Below are 6,115 nucleotides of genomic sequence, written 5' to 3' on the forward strand. Positions count from 1 at the left end.
TATATTGATCAGGGTTTGGGAGTCCGCAGCAATATCAAGGGGACCACATTTTTTGCGGTCTTAAAGGGACATTGCCAAAAAAATGCTTTTCTTTGCAAATGGAATCCCAGGATAAAATCTCTCCTGCAGACCCCCTGGAAATGGCTGCGGGACCCTCTGGTTTGCAGTTTTTCTGCGAAGCCTGATGTCGAAAGTGGAGTCTGTTTGTTCTGGGGCTGCTAGCCGCAAACGTCCCCCGCCCTCACCTCCATCTGCAGGATCTTTGGATTCTGACACGGATATGGTCGCCGCAGACGCAGACCAATGTTCTCGTAGCTCAGACTGCTGCTGAATTGGTGAAGTTACTGAAGAGTAACTTGGAAATTACACAGCTTCCCCCTGCGGTTTTGGAGCTGTTGGACCAGTTGGTCCAGGCCCTGGTGCTCATGTGTGATACGTCCCTGTACTTGGCCCTATTGGTGGCCAGGTTGTCAGCAGTGGGGGTTGCTGTTAGGCGCATGATATGGCTGAAATGCTGGTCGGCTGACTAGGCTTCTAAGAAAGCTGTCGCTGATCTCCCTTTTTACAGGGGAGAAGCTATTTGGAGTCTCTCTGGACAAGTTGATCAAGGGTATCATGGGGGGGGGGGGGCGGTAAGAGCACTAATATGCTCCAATCTTCTAAAGGCAAGGTGCCGCACCCCAAGCGAGGGACCTTCCTTTACTGTTCATCAACGTCTTTTTCGTACCTCCAGGTCTCAAGAAAAAGGTAAACCGTGTAGATCTTCTGGAGGGCCCAAGACACCATGGTCTGGGTAAGTGCAAAGGCGACAAATCTGGACCCGTAGACAAGTCCTCGTCTGCATGAAGGGGGCGCCCTCACCCGAATCTGGAGTTGGGGGGGACGTCTTTGATTCTTTCTGGAACCCTGGACTTCCTTGATTCAGGACAAATGGGTTCAAAAATTGATCTGTTCCGGATACAAAATCGTATTCCGGTCTTGTCCTCGGGACAGGTTCTTCCTGTCCAATCTTTACTTGTCCCCGGCCAGGTTAAGGGACCTGCGTGGGGCGGTACATTACTTGATATCGCAAGGGGTGATTGTGCCAGTTCCAGCCCCGGAAAGTTTTCAAGGATTTTATTCCAATCTGTTTACTGTTCCCAGAAAAGAAGGCAAGGTGCACCCCATCCTAGATCTCAAGGCCCTGAACCATTTTGTGAGGGTGCAGAGGTTTCGGACGGAGTCCATCCGCACGGTAGTGGCCACTCTGCATCAGGGAGATTTCTTGGCTTCCATAGATCTCAAGGATGTGTGTGTATATGTATGTGTATATATATATATATATATATATATATATATATATATATATATATATATATATATATATATATATATATATATATATATATATACACACACACACACACATCCCTATCTACGCTGGACACCAGCGGTTCCTCCGTTTTGTGGTAGCGGAGCAGCATTATCAATTTGTGGCAATACTCTTTGGTCTCGCCTCCGCTCCCGAGGTGTTTACCAAGGTTCTGGCTCCGGTGCTTGCACTGCTGCGCCGGAGGGGGGATTGCAGTACTGGGGTACCTGGACGATCTCCTGTTGAGTGGACTTTCATTCGGTCCTGTTGGGGAACCTGGAGGTCACTGTCAGAACTCTACAGGAAATCGGTTGGAACATCAATTTCAAAAAGTCTGCATTAACGCCTGTCCTGAGACTAGAGTACCTAGGCTTGATTCTGGATTCAGCCTTGGAGAGAGTTTTTCTTCCCCCCCCGGACAAGCTGCACAAGTTGCAGTGGGCGATTCAGTAGTTATTGGACAACAAGCTGTCTTCCCTCAGAGTTTGCATGCAAGCTTTGAGCCTGATGGTGTCAATCTTCGAGGCGGTTCCATTTGCTCAGTTCCATAAAAGACCCTTGCAGCGGGAGATTCTGGTAAAGTGGAACAAGGATCCAGAGTCCTTGGATTCTGTGATTCGGTAGAGCCACAACACAAAATCTGCTCTATTGTGGTGGATTCAGTTTTCAGCACTGTGCCAGGGCAAGTCCTTCCTACCGTTGTTTTGAACGGTGGTAACCACGGACGCCAGCCTGTCGGGCTGGGGTGGGGTGCTGGGGAAGCTCTGTGCCCAGGGTACCTGGACGGTGGAAGAATCAAAACTTCCGATCAATGTTTTGGAACTTGGAGTGATCTGATTTTGTCTAAATCATTGGATGACTCGTCTACGCGATTGTCTGTCTGTTTTGGTTTCAATCAGACAACGCCACGGCTGTGGCCTACATCAATCACCAGGAGTGTTCTGGCGGCCAAGGAGGTGGCTGAGATTCTGACTTGGGCAGTACACATTCCAGGTGTGGAGAACTGGCAGGCGGATTACCTGAGTCGTCAGGTGTTGGACCAAGGGAAGTGGTCCCTACACCCAGAGGCACTTACTGTGTGTTCAGTGGGGGACCCCCGAGGTCGATCTGTTCGCCTCTCGCCTCAACAAGAAGGTGCAGAGATTCGTAGCCAGGTCTCGAGATCCTCTGGCCAACGCAACAGACGCACTGGTGGCTCCTTTTGGATCAGTATCGGCTGATTTATGCCCTTCTCCGGTTTGAAACTTCTGCCGCGCCTTCTGTGCAGGATAGAGGCGGAAAACATTCCGGTCATTCTGGTGGCTCCAGACTGGCCTCGCTGGTCTTGGTATGCAGACCCGATAAGGCTGGTCGCCGATACCCCTTGGAGACTTCCTCTCAGGGAAGATCTGTTGTCTCAAGGTCCGATCTTGCATACTGCTTTATAGTAGCTGGCTTTAACGGCATGGCCGTTTGAAAGAGAGACCCCCTATCGCTCAACACCTGACTGACTCTGTAATTTTAACTCTCTTGAAGGCCAGGAAGTCGACTTCCAGAAAAATCTATCATTGCACGTGGAAATCGTACATTTCATGGTGTGAATTGCTGAAGGTACACCCTCGCCTGTTTTCTATTGCCAGGGTTTTGGCCTTTCTGCAGAAAGGAGTTGGAACAGTGGTTGGCTTTGGGCACTATCAAAGGCCAAGTTTTGGCTTTGGCTATATATTTTCAATGCCCATTAGCCAAGCATCCAGGGTGTGCGTCATTTGGTGCCTCCGCGGCGATCCCCCGCTACCGCCTCGGGATCTCAATCTGGTGCTGTCTGTTCTTTAAAGCCTCCTTTTTTGAGAAAATTTGGGAGATTTCGCTGCTTTCTTTGTCTCAGAAGGTTGCCTTCTTGGTTGGTGGCGATCACTTCTGCCCGTAGAGTATCTGAATTGGCGGCGTTCTCTTGCCGCTCACCTATCTGGTGGTACTTCGACCTTATCAGTCGTTCCTTCCTAAGGTGGTTTCTGATTTTCATTTAAATGAAAACCTTGTACTGCCTTCCCTTTTTATCCTAAACCTAAGGAGAATATGCCTTACACTCTTTGAATGTGGTTTGGGGTTTATTTAGAAACCACTGAGTCTTTATGAAAATCAGACGCTGTTTTGGTCCTCATGGAAGGACCTTGTAAGGGACTGGCTGCGTCCTGCTCCGACTATTTCCAAAATGGATCAGACAGACGGTGGTACAGTCCTATTCACTGAAGGGTCAGGTTCCTCCTTTTTTGCTCCCTTCTTTTTTTTTTTTTTCTCATTTTGAGGGTTCCTTTTTTTTTCCGGGGTAGCTCCAGTTGTTCTGGTTGAGCTCTGTTTTACCTGGTTGGCTATGTTTGGCCATTGGGGGATTCAGGTTTTTGTTCCTGTCTTGTTCCTGCCCCTCATGTTTTAACTGCTGAGAGCTGCGTCTGTCAATGAACGATAGAGAAAACTGGATTTTTGTAAGAACTTACCGTAAAATCCTTCTCTCTGAAGTTTGACAGATGCAACACCTGCCCCTCCTACTTTTGAGTTATGTTTTTTTTTTTTCTGACACTGCTTGCAGCACAACTTCTGGACAGCCCCCATAGGCGTGGGCAAGTTTTTTTTTTTTTTTTCTTCTGCCTAGTGACTATCCCTAGGAGCATAAACCTATGAGTCTATCTATGATTAAGGAGAGCTGCGTCTGTCGAACATCAGAGAAAAGCCTTTTACAGTAAGTTCTTACAAGCACAGTACTGATAATTTAGGTGGGTGTGCATTTTTAAAAGTAATTTAAAGAGCAGTGGTATGTGCCAACAACCACCAATTAGAAATATTTTCTGCAACACACAAGTGATGAAGGGCAAGCCAAAAATCCATTTTTTTTTCTTTTTTCATGTTGAAGCTCAAACATGGTTCAGTTTTTGGGTGCTCACTGGTGGTGCCATACACTGCAAACTCCTTGTGCGTCTTGCGTAATAGAAGTATGTTGGTTGCCGCTTCTTACAATGCAGGTTGCATGGCTTCAATAAATTTCAATTACAGACCTAGAAAACACTTTTTTTTTTTTTTTCAGGTCACTGGGTCATATTATTGATGCCCAAACATCCTCATGACAGTCAGGGAAGTAGGGTTTTCAGGGGAGGTCTCCAGTGGCAACTAACATATATGTCTAACTACGAATTTCTTTTTACACACTTTCAGAGTTGTCTGAAACAATTTCTTCCTATCCCCTATAGGTGGCACCAATATGCTTTTTGCATTGCTGGGAACTAATGCAGGTGTTGGCAGCTTAAAAATGAAAGGACATATTAGGTGCAGCATACTAAAAAAAAAATTTTTACTACTTGTTAATCCATTTTTGACTCTTCCTCATATTACTTTTTAAAATTTCAAACCGTGGCTGCTCCATTCTCTTTCTGGATATAGCAGTGGTGGGAACGAACTGGTCCAAAAGTTACTTGAGCAATAATTCTCAATTGCATATTGACCTATTTTTATGTACAGACACAAATTTATTACTACAGTATTTAATTCTAAATCAACCAATTGCTGCCATTTAAGGTGAGCAAATAGCGCTGTGCCGTTACGATCAATATACTTGGTTCAAGTGTAAACTTTGAATGCCTTCATATTCCAATAAGTATTTTTTACCTTTATAAAATGCTCTATATTTTTCTTGTACTATTAAAAAAAAAAAAAAATGCCAAGGATTACAAAAAATGAAGAATCTTGTCAATAAAATAGAAAGCTTTACTCCCCGAAGCACGACATCAGAAAATAGACTTTCATTGTTTGGACTGCTGTAAAGTAATGGAAGCTGATATCTCAATTCTACAGTGGGTAACTGCACTTTGCACATCATCAAACTGCTTTTGTATGGCCTTATTGAATAACCCTGGTAATTCATTGCATGGAGGGTATTGTAGTCCTGGATGTTTAATGCATGTCTATCATCTACGTGGCTACATTGTGAACATTGGCAATGCATTGCTGCCTTTGTGCTTTAGGAGGCATACAAAATGGCTAAACCATTGTTTGCAACTGACAGATATACATTAATTCCAGCTGGATTAAATCTTTCTGTATTCCTAAATGCTCAGGTTGCTTTCATTTATTTATTTTCCATCATCTGTAATAGTCATGTATCTTACTGCTGCACTAAACCTGTGGTATGTATGTTGTAAGTGATCTTTAATCTTTTCATATATAATTTTGGTATTTTTATTGCATGTCATGTGTTTGAGCTTTATCAGTGATGGTACTGCTCCATTAATCACTACATTCACATACACCACCATTTGCATCCCATGTAAGAATTCATTATTCTGGACTCAGTTTAATAATCATAGGGTTGTTGTTGGTGTGGCGGATCACTGCTCATGCAGAGCTGCTGATTGGTCAGCTTTTCCTGAACATCAGTCCTCAAAGTCCCAAAAATAGAAAAAATTTGATCAATGCTAACCCCATGGTTCATGTGATGAGGTTCTAGATCCTGTTTTTATTAGAGAATTGAAAGCTTTTCACAGTACAATGCAGTCAAGATAGCTTGAACATACATTTTCATACGGGTCTAAAGTACCGTAAAACCTAGTTTACCAATTTTAAATGTAGCTTTGGACTTCTGCCCACTGAGCTCTTCATGTAACAGCAGAGCTGTACTTCTGCCTTTTGTTAGGATCCTGTAGGAAAAGGGGTCTCCTCCATACAACTGCATGCTTTGGTTTTAATTAAATTGGAGATATCTTCTCACTCATGGGGAAATTTGCACAGGTGAGCCTG

This window comes from Pelophylax lessonae, assembly GCF_965119305.1.
Source record: "Pelophylax lessonae genome assembly, chromosome: 8".
NCBI lineage: Eukaryota > Metazoa > Chordata > Amphibia > Anura > Ranidae > Pelophylax > Pelophylax lessonae.